General features: G+C 38.2%; 1 protein-coding gene and 2 long non-coding RNA genes across 3 annotated transcripts in view; 1 reads left to right on the top strand and 2 right to left on the bottom strand.

Moving 5' to 3' along the window:
- Positions 1-19,349, bottom strand: part of rnf128b (ring finger protein 128b) — a 42,751-nt gene that overhangs the window by 16,959 nt on the left and 6,443 nt on the right. The gene's annotated exons all lie outside the window — the stretch shown is intronic.
- Positions 486-2,932, top strand: LOC135757475 (uncharacterized). The gene is made up of 3 exons (XR_010536260.2): positions 486-1,805; positions 2,071-2,289; positions 2,374-2,932. It is a non-coding gene; the product is annotated as an uncharacterized lncRNA (long non-coding RNA).
- LOC135757476 (uncharacterized) lies at positions 3,219-16,277 on the bottom strand. The gene is made up of 5 exons (XR_010536261.2): positions 15,980-16,277; positions 15,664-15,864; positions 15,307-15,425; positions 3,991-4,205; positions 3,219-3,508 (listed from the first exon to the last, which is right to left on the bottom strand). It is a non-coding gene; the product is annotated as an uncharacterized lncRNA (long non-coding RNA).

The following is a 19,349-nucleotide window of genomic DNA, read 5'->3' as shown; positions in this document are numbered from 1 at the left end:
GTGTCACATACACTCTCTATCACGACTGGCAGGTCCGAACCTGAGCCTCATGCACTTTATGTCACCAGTGAATCACCAGAGTCAAGTGAATCATCAGAATCACCAAGGTCACGTGAGTCATCTGCACTTTCTGTTATGGCTAAGAAGTTTGCACTTGAGTGCCCTGAGCTTCCTGTCTCAACCAAGTTTGCTGATTCTAAGCTCCCTGAATGTTCTGACCTGACCATAAGGCCTGTTTCCGAGTTCCCTGAGGTTCATTTAAAGGCTAAGATGGTTATTCCTGAGTTTCCTGTGTCCTGTAGGTCAGCTAACATGGTCGCTCCCAAGCTCCATAGACTCTCTGCCCTTGCCAAGATGGCCGTTCCCGAGTTCTCTAATCTCTCTGTCCTGCCCAAGATGGCAGACCCCGAGCTCCCTGAACTCTCTGCCTGGCCCAAGATGGCCGATCCCGAGCTCCCTAAATTCTCTGCCTGGCCCAAGATGGCCGATCCCAAGCTCGCTGAACTCTACATAGTCCAAGAGGTCCGTTTCGGAACTCTCTGCCTGGTCCAAGATGGCTGTCTATGAACTAACCAGTCTCTATGCTGTTCTTAGATCTGTTTCCCTTTCTTTGCCAGCCTCTCTCTCTCCTGTCCTTGTTCACAGGTCCAGAACACCTCCAGCACCACCATGGGTAGCGATCCTGACAAACTCACTGATGTCACCTGTGACTGCACCCTGGTCTCTGGCTATGCTTGCAGCGCCACCCTGGTCTCCAGCTACGCTCTGGTCTCTGGTCCTGCCTGCGGCACCACCCTGGCGGCTAACTCAGCTCTGGTCTCTGGTCCCTCCCACAGCTGGTCTCTGAGCTCACCTTCTGCTCATCCCTGGCTTCCTGCTCTGCCTGCACCGCCCTGGCTTCCTGCTCTGCCGGCTTCACTCTGTCCTCCACCACATGAACTTGACCCACCATTCCACCCTTGTTACGTCCACGCTCCATCCTTCTCCTATTTCATTGTGGCCCTGGGACTGATCATGCCACCATCTGTTACCAATCAGTCTGGTGTTTTTTCATCCAAGCAGAGATGTCTACTAAACAGGCTGAAATGTGAGCTGATACAGTGGGATAATTTGGGTGAAATGTACGGTGGCCGAAAAGTGCGAAACAACATTACAATGTGTGAAACACTTTTACAAACCTCGAGACAAATGTACATTTTGGAAAACATTTTTACATATCATAAAACACATTTACATTGGGTAAAACACTTTTATCAAGGATGAAACAAATTTACATTTTAGAAAACAAATTAACAAGACGCAAAACAGTTTTACCAGTCCCAAAACAAATTTACAATGACAGATTCTACAGGTAGGACTGCGGCCGAGGGATGTTTTGTGGCCAACATATGAGCACCGTAACGCGGTTTTGCGTCACGTGTGGTCGGTGTTTGGAGTTTTTGAACGACACGGACCAGATGGAAACACGGGACATACTGCATCAATGTGTTCAATATTTTAACGAGGGCCACTCGTACGCTGTAATCGTGGACATGATGTCAAGTCTACGCGGTGTAAACATCAGCTTGAGGACTCTTAAAAGTAAACTAAACAAAGCTGGGTTGTAGCGTAGAAAGGATTATTCCTCTCCAAACTCCGTTTGTAACACCATCAGATTGGAACTTCGTGGACCTGGACAACTATTTGGCTACCGCACGATGTGGCAGCTACTCAAACAAAAGTACAATTTGTGATGAATTTGCTCCGGGAGCTTAATCCTCGAGGGTGTGAGAGTAGAACTGGTGGTCTATATTTAGAAAGGGAAGGTAAGTGGACTTCATATTGCATTCTTGCTTTGGTCATTCGATTTTCTTCTCAGGAACGAGTAATGAAAAACAAAAAACGAGCACAATAAAGATCAATGCAAAATGTAAAACAGATACAGCCCGCCAGGAAAAGTAGTTCCTGAAAGAAAATCGAATGACCAAAACATGCAGACCATAAATTTCATTACGACTAACCTCTAAATTTATTATTCAAACATGTGTATATGCTTAAAAGTATAACTACAATTTGGATCAATTTCTATAGGTCTCAGTTCTGGATGGAGTTATTTGCAGACCTTAGAGAAGCTGGGTACTTCAACATGAGTCATGAGCATCAGTGTCTATTGAGATACTGCTTTGGTGATGTCATTCAGAAGGACTTAGATGAGTGTGTGAGACTGTGGAACAGTCACAGAATTCGCCCTTCCAGAACAGCAGCGTGTCCAGGAGGAGTGCCCAATGAACTCTACTACTTACCACACAGGTGATGCTTTGATAATAAACAGATAAAAGTATTATTTTAACGTTTTGGCTTAAATTAAATGCTTATGTTTTCTATTTAACATAGGTTTTGCTTGAGAGACCGCGGATTTCAAATTGAACAAACTGAAATGGATGACTTTCCTGAGGCTAGCCTGTCAATAACTCCTTGTGGGGACCCAAACATGCAGGAGTACTTGGACTTTGCCATAGAACACAGTCAGTTACAGAAGCCAGAGAACTGTACATGAAGCTAAAAGAAATGGCTCAGCTATGAAATGATCAAAAAGGGAGGGGTTTTTGTAGTGGTCGAATAGTCCTCTCTGTCTGAACACAATGTTTATGAATCTGTCACCCACAGCTTGATTGTTTTAAAGTGTGAAGTAAATTAATCAAACAGCAATAAACATTTATTACATTTTTGTAGTACAGAAAACAAAACTTCTTTCACTACTTTTTCTCTATCTAAAACAGTAATTCACAAAGCATCCCAGTTTGAGAGCCACAAATCTAAAACATTTTCAAAATGTTAACACTGAGAAAAGAACATGCTCACATACTGTTATATTATAAAACAATTTTGGCAACTGCACTTTAAAGTGAACCTTTAAAGGGATAGTTCACCCAAAAATTGAAAATTCTGTCATTTACTCACTCTCATGTTGTTACAAACCCGCATAAATGTCTTTATTATGATGAACACCAAGGAAGATATTTTGAGAAATGTTTGTAACCAAACCATTTGTGGACCCTATTTACTTCCGTAGTAGCAAAAAAAAAAAAATACTATGGAAGTATATGGGGTCTACAAACGGTTTGGTCACAAACATTTCTCAAAATATCTTGCTATGTTCATCAGAACCAAGACATTTATACAGATTTGTAACAGCATGAGAGTGAATAAATGATGACAGAACTTTCATTTTTCGGTGAACTGTCCCTTCAACAACAACCTTTTGAGAGTCTTAAAATTCATCCAGAATTTAGCTTAAAAACAGCCAAATCCTGGACTATTTTAAATTCCAAAGTCCATTGTGACTTAAACAAAGTGTATGAGTCCAGGAGTGGTAATTTCAAGGAGTTTGCACATGTATTTGCCATAGGGAACACAGAGTCATCGAGGAACTCTATTTGTGGCAGTGGTTACAAGCCAGATGGGGGAAGTGAAGACAGCCCAGTAGCAAACATCAAAACATCTTCCACCGACACAGCAGCCTGGCCTTCTGCAAAGAAAAACAATTCAGATACATTATTAGTGGCTCAAAGAGCTCAAACACTATTGTGATTGTACTTATTTTTATTATTAGGGTTTTTTTATTAGTTTTTTTTACGCAACCAAACCAGTGCAGTACAATTCTCTGTACTCTCTAGGATAATAATCTAAAAAAGTTTAACTTTACCATTTGGGTAGCCATAACAGGACCATTTAGAAAATGGGTGTGGCAGAACACCCAAAGCCTATAAATCCTAAGCAAAAACTCAGAACTTTACAAATTTGTGAGCATATGACACATAACATTCAAAAGAAGCAGCAAAATTTCATGGAGATCGGACCATAGCTGGCAATATAACTTTCAAAAAGCTTTGAAAACGATATAGTTCTTATGGTAACTATAATGTTGCCTGATGTTCTTTGCCTTCTGTGATTTAGGTGGTTACATTATTGCTAAATTAACTAGTTATAAAAACAAATAAACCAACAAACCTTCACAATCAAGGAGATAGTTTGCCCAGTAGCCCATGGTTTTATTTTCTTTAAGTCTTCGACTACTTCCCGAAGGACTGAGGTCAGGTTTAAAGAGCATCTCCAGATCAAAAGCAGTGAGTTGCTTTTCAGATTGGCACAGGACAGGGGCCAGCAAAGTAGGGTATTGCTATAGTGCATTCAAAAACTTCAGGCTTGAAAGACCCTCCCTGAATCTAAAGGGTGAACACAAACATTGTTGTAGTGGCAATTGACTTTAAATAAAAAAAACTATTAAATATACTTTTCTCTACAATTACCATCCACCTTAACAAACGTACATTTGGGCGAAAAATAGTCGTATTGAAAATTGATTTTGAAGAACCCCTATTTTCACGACTGAGTAGCTTGAACACACCCCATGACCTTTTTCAAAACTTTGTGTGACAGATTCAATTTAAAATGATCATATTAATCTTTTTACTCATCAGTATACACACAATACATAAATGACAAAGCAAAAATAGTTTTTTTAGAAACTGTAGCCAATCTAATTAAAAAATTAAATATCACATTCACTTAAGTTAATGAACCCTTTTCTCCGTATGCTGTTGAACCACCTTTGGAATAATTCCAGTCTGGCTTTACACACCCATTAACATCAGCACACTCTTAAGCCGCCTTTCCACTGCACACGACAAATGACGGCCGATTAGCCGGAAGTCATTCATTTCCTATGGAGAGTCGCAAAGCGGTTGCGTGAGGTGCCAACCATCTGCGGATGCGTAAATATCGGATCCGTTTTGAGCGTTGGATCGGTTAAAAAATTTGAACTTGTGCGACTAAACCGCATGCGATATGCCGACCGGAAGTTATGATTTTCATTGTATTCCAATCACAAACTGTGTGTAAGGTGAAAATTATTAATCCTTTTGGTTTAACTTTATTAGTAACACTTGAATCCTTAAAAAAACACTTTTGATTACTGATAAGTAATACATTATTAATTTAATTTGTGTACGTTATTATTTTAACCTTGTCTTTATATGTTCTCTCCAAAAAAATTTTTGCAATCTTTGTCATATATGCATAGCTGTTTCTTGTTTCATTCAGTTGCGTTCATTTATTTATTTCACCATGGTAAACATTTTAGAATGAAGCCTCTTGCGCTGGAATGAGCTTCTCTCCCATATACGATTAAACTGAAACTTCATTACGACTCCCACTAGGGGGAGAACTCCGACTGTCGTTTCCGTATGTCGTGTGCAGTGGAAAGGCGGCTTTATATCTGATTTTATATGTTTTATCTGCTTTTATATTATATAATAACCTATATCAGTGATTCCCAACCGGGGGTACGCGTACCCCAAGGGGTACGTGAAGAGTTTCCAGGGGGCAGAGGTGGAAAAACTTATAAATTATTGTACTCAAGTAAAAGTAAAGTTACTTTAATAATATTTTACTTAAGTAAAAGTAAAGTTACTTGTCTAAAAATCTACTCAAGTAAAAGTAAAAAGTAAGTCATTCTAAATTTACTCAGAGTAAAAGTTACTTTTTTTAAGGCGGGAAGAGGTGGAGGATTCTAGTATAGTTCAAAAACGACAAGGGAATATACATCTCAAACTAGTTGTTTTTAATTGTAGGAACATCTTTACAATTAAAGTGCAATAACAAAAAGTTAATAAAATAAAAAGCTTTTTTAAAGTAAGAAACATTTATGGAATTGTTTAATGATTTTTACATGTGAGTTATGCACTTTTGAAGGTGGTCAGCAGCTTGTAAATGCAATCACTATAGTAAGGTTGTAATTGATGTATTGCTGGTAACATACATTATTTTATTAAACTATATATAGTTAAAATGAGCATATAATGAGATGAGTGCCATGGCTATATACATTTGACACGTTTATTATCTTCTTACTTCCCTGACCTGGGTACCTGATGACCTTTATTCTTCTCTCTCTCTCTCTCTCTCTCTCTCTCGCTCTCTCTCTCTCTTTGCAATGTCTAATGACCTGCGCATTCTCGAGGACGTTTTGAAGTTGTGTTTGACTTGACGCGAAGCTGCTAGACCTCGGAAGATAATGCGCATGGTATTAAAAACGCGTCGTGCAATTTCGTACTTAAGAGCATGAATCCTACCTTTCATAGAAATGAAACACTCGCTTCGCGTCAGTGGAAAGTGGTCGCTTAAATATGACCAGGGGTTTCTTTCATAAGATTTGAACTGAGGCGGGTCTGCATTAGCGCGCGCCTGTCTCGTCCGTCTCCATGGTTCTTTTTGCGCGTTCCCCGGGCCCCGCCCATTTACATCCGTTGCGCGTCTTTATCACCTTGCTTTTTAAATATTTTTTTACTCAGTAACGGATATGATTTAAAATGTAGCGAAGTAAAATACTTTAAACAAAACATACTTAAGTAAAAGTAAAAGTACAGATTTTAAAAACTACTCAAAAAAGTAAAAATACACAAAAAAACTACTCAATTACAGTAACGTGAGTAAATGTAATTCGTTACTTTCCACCTCTGCCAGGGGGTACGCGAAAAGACTTACATTTTGCTTTGATCTCATTTACTTTTAATAAAAATGTCTTTCATTTGTCCAGTCATTTACCTAAGATTGATTTTTGTGAGGAAAGCATTGTAAAAAGGAGAACTTCGTAATTTTAATCTTATCATTAATATAATTTGCCATCAAGAGTATATGCGCTGTATGATCCAAAACGCAATAGCGATGTCCAACTCAAGAACGATCTGACTATTTTCAATGAACCTGAATAGTTTCTAAAAACACAAAGTTTATTAGCTATAAATAATGTTCAAATAATGTTATAACATTCATTCCCGCTGCCATTAAATTTTCAAATTATGCAAAAAAACCTTTAGCAATGTTTTTGGCTAACATATTTTGTCCCGTATGATGTCTTTTGTATTTATAGAATGTCTTAACACATTTTGTTTCTCTTTATATTTGAACAGAATAATAAAAATTATTTGCACACTTTAATTATCAGTGACTTAAATTGAGATTTTAGTAAATTTAGGGCATTTACTAAAAAGGAGAGCTCAATAAGCGCCGGAGTGATTTACTACAAAGGCGCAAATAAAATACACAGGCAAAATAATGACATAAGCACATTTCTATAATGACCATTGCAATCTATAAGAGCAGCGCAAACTAGTACAGGGTCGCAAATAAGAGACCTCGGCAGGACATCGCAATGAAAATGCGGACTGCGGAGTGTGAAATTCCAGCTAAGTAAAGGTACACTAAGAACCGGAGGACGAAAGGTGAAGGGTAGAAGAAGTTTTGAAATACCTGATTTGACTTCTCCTCGTGAGTTCTCCTCCTCTTTTCTTCAGCAAATTAAACACAGCATGGCTTGGCAAACTATATATATTTTTAAAGTATGTTCCTCTGGCAAAATTTAATACTCTCCTCGCATTAATGTTGCTTCTAAAAGGAAAACTTCCACAAATGCATATGCATGTAAGGTTTTGTCTTGTATTTTGTGTATTTTTGTTATTTGTACTTGTATTTTGATTCTCTGCTCTGTTTGGACTTTTATTTTGATATCCTGCTCTGTTCTGACTTTTATTTTGAATATCATCATGCCATGTCACGCTTCACACTTCCTGTTTGTTTTTGTATATAAGTCACTTCCTGTTCACCTGTTCCTGGCTGATTAATGCTTAGCCCAACCAACCCGTTTACCTGTAGTCTGTTCCTGTATTCTGTTTTCTGTATTCTGCCTGTGTATCTGCCTGTGTTTGACCCGTGCCTGTTTGTTTGGATTTTTGATTGAACTCTGCCTGCCTTGACCTTGTGCCTAGTTTTGGATTACGTTTTTGGATCACCCTTATTGGATATGTTTGCTGGCCCTTTTTGGGATTTTTCAAATAAACACCTTTTGCAAATGGATTCTCCTTCTCACTCGCTTTCTTCAAAGCACCAGCCCTTACAATGCAATAAGGTCGCAAAAATAACACCTTTTCAGAGCTAAATATCTACTGCGTGTCTTTAGTAAGTTCAGTCGTTATTTAACGCCAAAATGATGGTTTGCGCAAGCTCTTAGTATCTGGCCTTTAAAGGGGTCATATGATGACATTTTTTAATTTGTAAAATAAGTCTTTGGCGTTCCCAGAGTCCATATGTGAAGTTTTATCTCAAAACACCATACAGATAATTAATTATAGCCAGTGCTTTAAGTGGGCCGGAACGCGCCGGTACTTAGTACCGCCACTTCTAAAAATAGCTCTTGATCGTACCACCACCTCTCCCTGAGCCCAGAACATGCTTTTAGCGTACCGGAACGCTCATTTGCACATCTGTTTAAATCAGAGGTTTTAATCCTTTGGCTGCGCTGCCGCTTTTCAGAGCGCTCTTCCCAATGTACACTTCCTAATTCGTCCCACCGACAGCAGAGACTACATTACCCATACACCCTTGAGTTTACAAGTTAAAAGCGCATGCGTCGCCTTTGCTCTCAGTCAGCCTCAACGTGTTGTGGAGAGGTGTGACTCACCATACCCATCAAGTATCCCGTTTTGGCCGGGAAAGTCCCGTATTTTACCCTTCTTTCCCGCCGTCCTCCCGTATTAGTATTTTCCCTTAAATCTCCCGTATTTTATCCTCCGTAATTTCGCACGCAAAGGTTGTGATCTATAAAAAGATCCTAAAGATTGCTAAAGATCCACTGATTCCGCTAATCCACTTCGTGTTTTCCCGCCCGCTCCGCAGCATGTCTGTGTGCACTCTCTGCTTGGACGACAGTTTCTGAAGTTCGTTGCATTAACAGGTAGATTTATTACATTATATCAGCTGTTAAACCGCAGAATTACTCATTTGGAAGTTTGTTTATGTATTTGTAAAATGTAAAAGTGTTAAAAAATATCCACATTCTTACTATTCTCGCTTGTGTAATAGATGTAATGTTCCCGATCAGATCAAAGTCATTAATATAAACACTAAATTTGCTGTTGTTGGCACACTTTGTAGGCAAAAAATACAAAAAACACAAATGCCTTCACAAAATAAAGACAGGGAGGGAAAGGGAGGCTGCTTCAGTGCTTCTAAAGGCAGTTCAACATTGCAAACATGGATTCAAAGATCCATTAAGCCAGCAGGTAAATCATATTGAATATTTTTTTGTCACACTTTAATTCTTGTTATTATTTAAATCTATGTTATTATTATAATCACTTGTCTAAGTTGATGCTAGTAATATAACACATCATATTTATAATACTTTATTAAAACCATACTAATAGTACCACCCCCCTTAGTGCCCTTTTTGGTTTGGGACACTGCCCAACGAAATTTCAATGAATTTGAACGACGCACACAGTAGTTTTACCACCCGCAAAATGGAAAACCATGGGGAAAAATAAAGTGACGACTTTCTAGTTTTAAATTGCCAGTATTTTGATATTCTTGAACCCATAGACATGGTCTTGGTGTCATTTTAAAGTTTTTGTTTTTAAGCTCTTTCTATCTGAACAACTAGTTGTAGCATTTGACCATGCTGAAAATTTTACTTATATATCTACCTTTTGCACATTTTATGTATGTTCAATAGCTATTTCTAGCTCAAGCAAATCCACAAACTTATATAAGGATTTATTATTTTTTACAAGGTCATCTGTTGACTGCTGAATATAAAACCCCTTCAATATAGAAGTCCAGTCAGCAAAAAAAAGAAAAAAAGAAAAAAGGAGGGTAACACTTTATTTTACGACCCGCAAAGTACCGCGTAATTAAACCGAATTTACAGCGTACCTATTTGTAACAACAGAGTACCTCTACAGTACGTACTTGTAGTTATAAGGGAATAATATTTTAAGTTTGGGGTAATAAGGGGGTAAGAATATATGGAAAATTATTCTCTAAGTATTTCATAACTACAGGGTACATATTGTAATATTACGTGGTATGTATGACTTACGTCTATGGGTAATATGGTCTATGTGTAATATGTTTTTTTTTTTCATATTTGCTACTTACCTGATGAAGTGTTTTGTATAGCCTACAGTTGATGTCTACAAGCCACGTCGGCAAATAAAATATAACACACAATAAAAATAATAGCAACTTGTACCTCTTTGATCTGTATATGTATATAGAGGTCTACACGGGTCCAAAAATTCCTACCCGAACCCGATCAGGCCCGCAAATGTGCTACACTGAACCGACCCGGACCCGTCTGTTGTTTTGAAAGCTGGACCCGGACCCGACCCGGACCCGTATATTATTTAAAAGCTGGACCCGGATCCGACGAAGACCCGTCTATTATTTAAAATCTGGACCCGAACCCGTCCGGGAAGACACAGACCCGAAAATGACCCGACCGGCAAATATTCTTAGCTAAATGTTATTAATAAGTCAATAAACAAGTAGCGAAAATTAAACTTTTTGTCTTACCCATAGAAGTTAGTCTTCTCCCTCCTTGTACCTGTCTGTGTGATGCACAATCCTTATTTCCAAGAAAGTTCCATCCATGTTATTCCTCTCTTGACGATTGAATTTTTTAATGCTTATTCCAGCTTTTAAAGTCCACTTTACAGTCATGGTGATTAATAACGCAGTTTTACATCGGGTCAACTTGCTTAATAATGTTTGCCCATTTGAATTATAATAACGATTGCTCGTTCAGTGCCATGGCTGCTTTCGTTAGCTTTGCTTCTTTGCTATCATCTATGTGCTCTTTGAGTCGCGAAAACTTTAGATATAAGAGCAGCAAGACGGTCAATTTATAATATTATTATAAAAATAAGAGAAGTCAGTGCAAAATGCGCGGTACGGCGGAATAGGTCCCGCCTTCTAAATAAAAGAGCCAATTGTCAAAGGTAAAGTCGTTGCGTCTCACTGCAGAAGCTCCTGACTGGTAGCCAGAGAAACATTACAAGAGCGCATGCGCGTTAGCTGCCTGGTTGGAGCAACCAAATATAAACCTTTTAACGCAATTTTAGCGTCATAGAAAAAATTTATGCGACAGTTCATCTAAGTTTTTGTTGCTGATTTTGAAATATTTTATTTAAATGTGAGTGTGTGTTCTCCGAGTCCGATTGACCTCGGGTATTACCCACAATGTTAAACAGACCCGGGACCCGAAGTAATAGATTGAGACCCGACCCGGACCCGGCTGATCATTTAAAATATAGACCCGAACCCGTACGGGTCCCGGGTCGGATCCCGGGTCTTCGGGTCTCGGGTCTTCCGTGTAGACCTCTATATGTATACAGGAGTTACCAGGTAACTCTTATATTTGCGGGCTGTAAATTGAAGTGGGGCTTATTCCCCGATTGTTCGGTGTATGTACCAGGTAACTCACATATTTGCGGGCTGTAAACTAAAGTGGGGCTTATTCCCCGATTGTTCTGTGTATGTACCAGGTAACTCTCATATTTGCGGGCTGTAAACTAAAGTGGTGCTTTGTTCACCTCTTGTTATAGGGTAAATACCATAAACATACAGAATATTGTTATTTTTATTTTAAAACAACTTATTTCAAAACATCTTTAAAACACTATAATTAAGCCAACACTTAATGTTTATTATCACATAACTTTTATTTAAAATAAAAAGTCATGACAATTTTTCATTGTTTTTGCGGCTTGGCTTCCTCTGTTGGTGTTCTTGTCCACTCGGATGATGAGTTGATGTCGTCTCACAAATGCTGTTCTGCATTACATATAAAAAACATAAATGAAAGCCTTCAGTAAATGTTTCTTCACTGTGCCTTGACAGAAACAGAGTTTTCTAAGCCAGTTACGTTTATAAATTTTAGGCTTACTTATGTGCTAGCTAACCGGCTACCGTTAGCTAGCAACTTTCTTGAAAAACATTGTTTGAAATGCGTGAGTCATGTATTAACAAAACCAGTCACCTTATCCAGCATGCGGAACCTGCTAACATCACTCGCAGCTGTACTCCACAGTGTAGAACGTTTTTAAAACCTCTTAAAGAAATTTCACCTCAGGATCGCGTTCCAGCAAACCTCCTGCAGACGGCCGCGCGCTCTACACCTGCGCACTAACCTACGCATGTAGTCGTCTTTTGCTTTAGCGGGAGCTGATATCTGCTGTTGTTTCATTCTGGTTTGCCATTTCATAAATTATATTTGGCTAAAATACTTGTGTTTACAGTAAATAAATTGCAAAGCACCACTTCAAATATGTCCGCAAATGTAGGAGTTTCCTGTGCCCGGTTGCATGAAACTCCTTAAGTGAGGGTTTCCCTGAGGGAGAAAAAATCCCTGAGGTAAGGGATTTATTTAAGAGCGTTGCAACAAAGGTCTTAACTGTCACCCTTACCTAAGTGTTGATACTAAGTTTTTTACGATAGTCTCTGCCAAAACACGGCAGCGGAGAAGCAGTTGCTACGGTTACAAAATCTCACAGCGTAAACAAATCAACGCACGCAGCTCAACAGACGGCGAATTTGTGTACAATGAAACATCGCAAATAACAGACTGTAAAGTGCCGCATGCATGAATACTCAAAGTAATTCAAACTGGAAACACTTTATTTTGACGGACGATCAAACCGCCATTCTTCTGATAAATGCGCATCACTTATCTCTAGGGATTATTACGATTGTTAGAAATGCGCATTTGTGCTTCATTTTCTTAAAAAAAAAACATAAAATCAGCCATCGCGTGTGACGTTAAGGGACCTGTTTTAGTCCCTTAAGTTTTTAAGGGAAAATGGGACTTAAGGACTTTGTAGCAACGCATAGCAGAACTTAAGGTAATACTTTAGCATTCAAGGGTAAATACTTATTGACAGCCTTAAGGTTCACTTAAGGGTTTTTCTTGCAACCCATTTTTTATTAAGGGTACCCTTAACCTTATATTTAAGGGATTTCTTAGCTTAAGGACTTTCATGCAACCGGGTACTGGTAAATAGGGAATAAGTTGCTATTTGTATTGTACTTACCTTAAAAAAAAGATAACCACATTAAATCAGCTGGACTTTTGTTATTAAAAGCAAGTAATATAGGCTACTAAAATAAAAGTGATATGCTGTTATTTATTTGCCGATGTGGCTCGTAGACATTGACTGTATACAACATTCAGTAGTCAATATGAAAAATTCACAATAAAAAATAAATAAAACATAATTTCCCCATAGACTTGACTAAGTCATACATACCATATAATATTACAATAGGTACCCTGTTGTTATAAAATACTTAGAGTATAAATAATTTATAATTCTTCATATTCTTACCCCCTTATTACCCCAAACTTAAAATATTATTCCCTTATACCTACAGGTTACCTACCCTGTTGTTACAAATAGGTACGCTGTAAATTCGGTTTAATTACGCGGTACTTTGCGGGTCGTAAAATAAAGTGTTACCAAAAGGAGTACCGGCACTTCTTTTGGGCCACTTAAAGCACTGATTATAGCATGTCAAAATTGCCCTTTTGTAGGCCTGAGCAAAATGTGCAATTTTTGGGTGTATCTTTTAAAATGCAAATGAGCTGATAAAATGCAAACACTGATCGCAATGATAGTGGTTTGTTGAAATAAACATGCTTCATCAGTCAGTGCTTTTTACTTTAATGTTTAAAATTATTTAATTAATTAATATTACTAATTATTTGTCTTTAAAACACAACTTTGGTTTAGTTTCGATGAAGGGGTACTCGAGCCTTACTGATAGGGCTGTGGGGGTACTTAGGGCTAAAAAGGTTGGGAACCACTGGTCTAGACCAGTGGTTCTCAAACTTTTTTTGCTGAAGTACCCCTTTTAATGTTTTTTTCAAGCTGAGTACCCCTTAACCAGACAAGAACATTTAGCTTTAAAATACAGCGAAATGGGAGTGAGACAGTTATTATATCTGATGCCCCAGAGCAGGTTTATTGCTTATTAGTATTCATCACGAAACTGGTGGTATTTTTGAGGCTCTGGTTTGTTTTTTTCTTTTTAGCATCCTCTTTTAAGAAGCCACCTCTCCTAACTCACATTATTTCGCACAGACCCTGCTCCTGATTCTGGATAGGTCTCAATAAATACTGGTAATGATCTTAGTACTGAACATATATTAACAAAAGGTTTAAACTTACAGCAGTAAGCAGTAACAATATAGCAAAGTATAAACTACAAGCTACAAGTTGAATATGGCAGTATTAAAGATAAGTGTGCTGGCCGCTGCAACTGCAGCTGGTTAGCGGTGTCAGGTTACAAATGAGTGTGGGTCAGTCGAAGCACCGCAATGCGCTATTATCAGATTTGCACACATGCAATTAAACTTACATTTGAACAAATATGGCATAAATATATATTTAAATAGATTGACATTCATATTAAATTGAAAATAAACCTTTGAATTATCTATTTTGTGTGGATTACAGCTGCTTTCCCAAGGTTATTATGGAAGCTTTAATGAGGTACACTTAACCAAATAAAACTCAAACATACATATTTACAACACTGACAGATGTCACTTACTTGAAAATATATATATATACGCACAGCAGCACCACAAAATAAAGTTAACTTTAAGTAAGAAATGATAACAGGAGCAGACTCCGTGTATCTCCGTTGCTGAAGCTGCTGAACTATAAACTTTAGCGCATGTGGCAGACAAGATCAACAGGTTGAACTTGCACATGCATTTTGTACAATGTGCTTTAAAATTATGATTTTTTAATGCATCTTTGTGTAGTCATTGTGTCATATAAAAATACTATCATCATGATTTACTGATTTTATTGATTTATTCCTAAATGTCAGTTTCCACTTTCTCTCACGTACCCCCTGCAGTACCCCAAAGTACCCCTAGGGGTACGTGTACCCCCATTTGAGAACCACTGGTCTAGACCACACTCTATAATATACAAAGACCCAACCATTCTAGTAATTTACACCACACCAATAAGGGCAGGAATAGATTCTGATGTAATTGACACTGGCAGAGTATGGAGCAGGTGGTTGGATAAACAGCAGCAAGTCATCAAGGGTTTGATGGATCACTTTAAGGTGTAACTGGACTGATTTTAACTCTATGGAGGAGTTAGTCAGGAGGAAAAACTTAATATCTAATTTCTGTTTTTGGCTTGACATTATGATGTATTGTGTGTAGATTCACAAGAAACAACATTAATATCTATTTTAAATTGAATCTATAAGGTGTGTAGACTTAAAACAAAGGCACTGTAGTTTGACAACACATATCAGTTGAAATTTCGTTTTAAAAAAAGTTACAAATGCTGTCACATACATGCCTGCATAAACCAAAGATGGGGTCTCAATGTATTTCAAACTAAAAATTCTTCTATAAATGCATAAAAAAAGAAAGTCTCATTACTACAAATATTATCTTACCAGGCTGTCAATTACAGATGAGTTACAGTCAATAATATACCACTGGAGGAAGTCAGAAACAATTTCTCTCTTTTCTTCCACAGTAGCCACAGAGCATTCAATGAAGCAGCATTTTCAATCTGAAACACACGAAAAGGGACATTAACACCCCAGAAAATAACTGTAAGCACTGTATCTCTTTGCCTATTTTTTTAATGAGATACATACGCAACATAGTGTAATCTATCTTACACCATCAAAAACTAACAAATGAAACAAATTCTGTACTGCATATAGGAAGTAAACACAGTCTCAAAACACTGAAGTACTCCATGTAAAACTCTGCCCTACCATATCGTAACCTTATGCTATTCTTACCTCTTGCAAAGCTTTCCATATTTCTTCATTGTATGGTCCTTCGTGCATGTCCTTATTAAATGTTCAAATTTTCTGTACAGCTTGTTTCAGTAGATCAGGTGCTGCTACCTCTGGGTCTGTAAATAACGGGAGTGTTTTCCCTCTTAGAGGTTTTAAATCGGTTCCATCAGTTTCATGTGGCACCATCAGTCCTACATTTATCTAGTAAAATAACAAAGGTATATAATTAATGTATACATAGATAAAATAAATATACACATACACATAAAAACATATGGAGCATTCCAAAATGTATAGGACGGTCAGTACAACTTACCTGGACGTGTTTTCTTTCTTTAGGCTTAAATCTGCCTTTTGGCCCATAGTTAAAAGACTGCCGTTCTTTTGACTTTGAGCTTCTGTACTCCATGAACTGTTTGTATGATGGGCATGGTTGTTGTTCTGCTGAAACTGACAGAGTTCCGTTTCAAAACAAAGTTATTAGCCACTCAAAAAATAAGTATTAGCATTACATATTTTTATTCAAATGGCCTCAGATATCTAGCATTTTGCTACACTAAAATATAAAAACTTACTTTGCTTAGCACTGTCCATCTGTCAAGATGTCCCCGGTGTTTCCGTCTGGTCCGTGTCGTTCAAAAACTCTGAAGACCGACCACACGTGATGCAAAACCGCGTTACGGTGCTCATATGTTGAACACAAAACGTAAAAAACATCCCTTGGCCGCAGTCCTACCTGTACGCTCACCAAACTTTGTTTCTCTATTACTCCACAACCACAAACCGAATTTGACGCTTACCACCAATAACGCAACCTCACCGCGTCACTTCCGGTGTGTGGGTGTAGCGTCAGTTCCGATGACTGGTACATTTCCTTTCCGTTAGAATCTGTCATTGTAAATTTGTTTCGGGACTGGTAAAACTGTTTTGCGTCTTGTTAATTTGTTTTCTAAAATGTAAAGTAAATGTGTTTTATGATATGTAAAAATGTAAATTTGTCTCGAGGTTTGTAAAAGTGTTTCACACATTGTAATGTTGTTTCGCACTTCTCGGCCACCGTAGAAATGAGATGAAAAGTACATTGAGAAAAGAAGTGGTCCAAGAACTGATCCTTGAGGGACCCCAGTGACCATGAGCTGTGGACAAGGCACCCCTCCATGACATCTTAAAGGATCTATAGGAGAGGTAGGATTCGAACCATAAGAGAGAAGTACCTATGATCCTTAGCAAAGGCTGCCAACAAGTATAGCAGAATCAGGAGAGAGGATATGGATTCTGTCTGACATGCATTCACTTGTCTGTGTCTGCTCTCCAGTATATCATGAAGTGGTTCAGCTGTGGCAACTGGTGTTGTCAACAACCAAGACCCCGAACCATCCCCTAATTGGCCTAATCCTTTTGGATCCTCTGAATAAATAGTGTAAGCAATACCCAGATATCTGCAGCAGAGCTGGCATGCAAATTCTGTTCAATTTTTGGGCTCCCAAGAGAAAAACCCTAGTGTTGTCACTGACACAACGTCTCATTCTCTTTGTCAGTCCCAATCAAGATGTTTTCTATATAGGCAGGGGCGGATCTACCGGGGTGGCAGTTGCCACCCTAAATAAAAGCATTGCCACCCCATATGCCACCCCAGCGCTGGTATCCTAATATATCTAATATATACCCGAGTAGGCTCTTTTAACCAGAAAGGCAATGGAGTTTTCCTCTGCGTGTGTTTAGGGGTGGGAGACACATATCTGACGATGATTGGTGTGTGTGTCTTAGAGGGGGTGGGACAACCACATAGCTGATGATGATTGGCTTAATTTCCATCGTTAGCCAACCAGAGGCAGCAGAGTTCATACACAAGCATGAACAGTCAGTCCCAGCAGAAAGTCTTTTACAGTGTAAAAAAAGTCTGCGCAGTCTTGCCAATTTGGTGACTTTGTCGCTAGATTAAGAAACTTTTTAGACCCCTTTAGCGACTTTATCAAAAAAGCGACACGGACAAATCTAGCGATCTTTTCTGGCGTGGTTGGAGACTTTTGGAAACTGCCGTGAAAGGATGCATCGCCCCATCCAGGGCACTCACATGAACCGGGTTCTCGCGCTGCAGTCCATCCCTTATTCCGAGTCGCACAAACCCGCAACAACAGAGCGATGACAAGTACAACGATCTCAAAACAAAGGTAGCGGAAGCAAGCACAAAGTATAAAAAGCACAAACGTTACTTTTCCATCGTTGCGGTGAAAGGCAAGAATGTTTATGAACGTGCAACTTATGCCCATGAAGAAAGAGTCTCTTCACGTCTGTAGCGAGTAATTCTGATCTAATAAAGCACCTCACATCATCACATGCTGCCAAAACATTAGTGGTTTCTCTTTAGTGTCTTAAAGTGATTAAGTTGAGCATCACATCAGCAAATCAGAGTACTGAATACGGTCATATTTTCAAGATAAATGTTGCTTCAGGATAAAATACAAAAATTAAACTTTGATTGTTTAATATTGCCTGAGGTAACGGTAGTTGCTTTGTAGTTATAACTGAACTGCAGGTTTGTGTAAGCAGTAAATATCTTTTAAGCAGTTCTTTCTAGCCCGTCATGTCTTGTTAGCTACTGCAGCAATCAAAATATTCCATACGTGCATATGAAATCACTCGTTATGATATAGTCTAATGTTTTTATTTGCCTTCATTAAGGAGACAAAACTATTCAGTGTTGTGTATGTTTAGAAAGCTTGAAAGAACTTAATGTTGCATTTTCCAGGATACTATGAAAAGAAAGGCTGATATCCATTTTTTTAACCAAAAAGAATAGAAAAATCAAATACTATGGGAGTGGAAGGTACAAATAAAACAAAAATATGTTGTGGAAGGGAGAGGAGTAGATGAAGTCATGAAAGAAAGAAACATAGAAATGGATGGTGAAGAGCTAAAAGAAGTGAAAAAACAGAAACAATCCATCATGAAGTGAGTGAAAGGATAAAAGAAGAGGGTTATGAGAGAAAGAGATGTGTGCCTTTCAAATATGTTTTACATTAATATAAACTAGGCAAACCTATTTTATTTATATAACAGTCTTTATACCATTATGTTCAACCTTGCTCATCATGGTTACAGTCAGTGTTTTTTTACATAATGGTAAGATGTATGTATTAACTTAGTATTAAGACAAAGGGTGCTACAGTAGAGATGCTAAAGGTAGCTGCTTGGGTACTTATAGGAACATTTGTTTTTGCATTTTTTATGTTATAAAAATTTGAGGTCCAGTGTATACACCGAATATAGTATATACAGTATATAATTTCTTGTATCCACGACAACCATGCAAGGATGCTTCATTGCCACCCCTCCTAGTTCTCATGCCACCCCCTTGCCACCCCAAAAATAATTTTCTAGATCCGCCCCTGTATATAGGTGCATTTCAAACATTATACATTTAATACCATTTAATGTTTCTTTAAGGATTTAAGGGCTGCTAACCTAGGTGTTTTCAGCAATTTAAAAACAGTCTCTGATATCCCCAGAATGTGTCTGTAAAGTTTCAGCTCAAAATACACCACAGATATTTCCTTAAACGATTTTGAACATGGCCATTTGTGGCTGCAATGAAAAACGTGCTGTTTTGTGTTGTTTCTTTAAATGCAAAAAAGCTTCTGTTCCCGTCCCCATAAGCAAAGTAGTGAGTAGAGAGCTTACACATG

The sequence above is a fragment of the Paramisgurnus dabryanus genome, chromosome 16 (genome assembly GCF_030506205.2).
Source record: "Paramisgurnus dabryanus chromosome 16, PD_genome_1.1, whole genome shotgun sequence".
Classification (NCBI taxonomy): Eukaryota; Metazoa; Chordata; class Actinopteri; order Cypriniformes; family Cobitidae; genus Paramisgurnus; species Paramisgurnus dabryanus.
The sequence above is the reverse complement of the archived record's forward strand: the minus strand, read 5'-3'. Positions and strand labels throughout refer to the sequence as shown.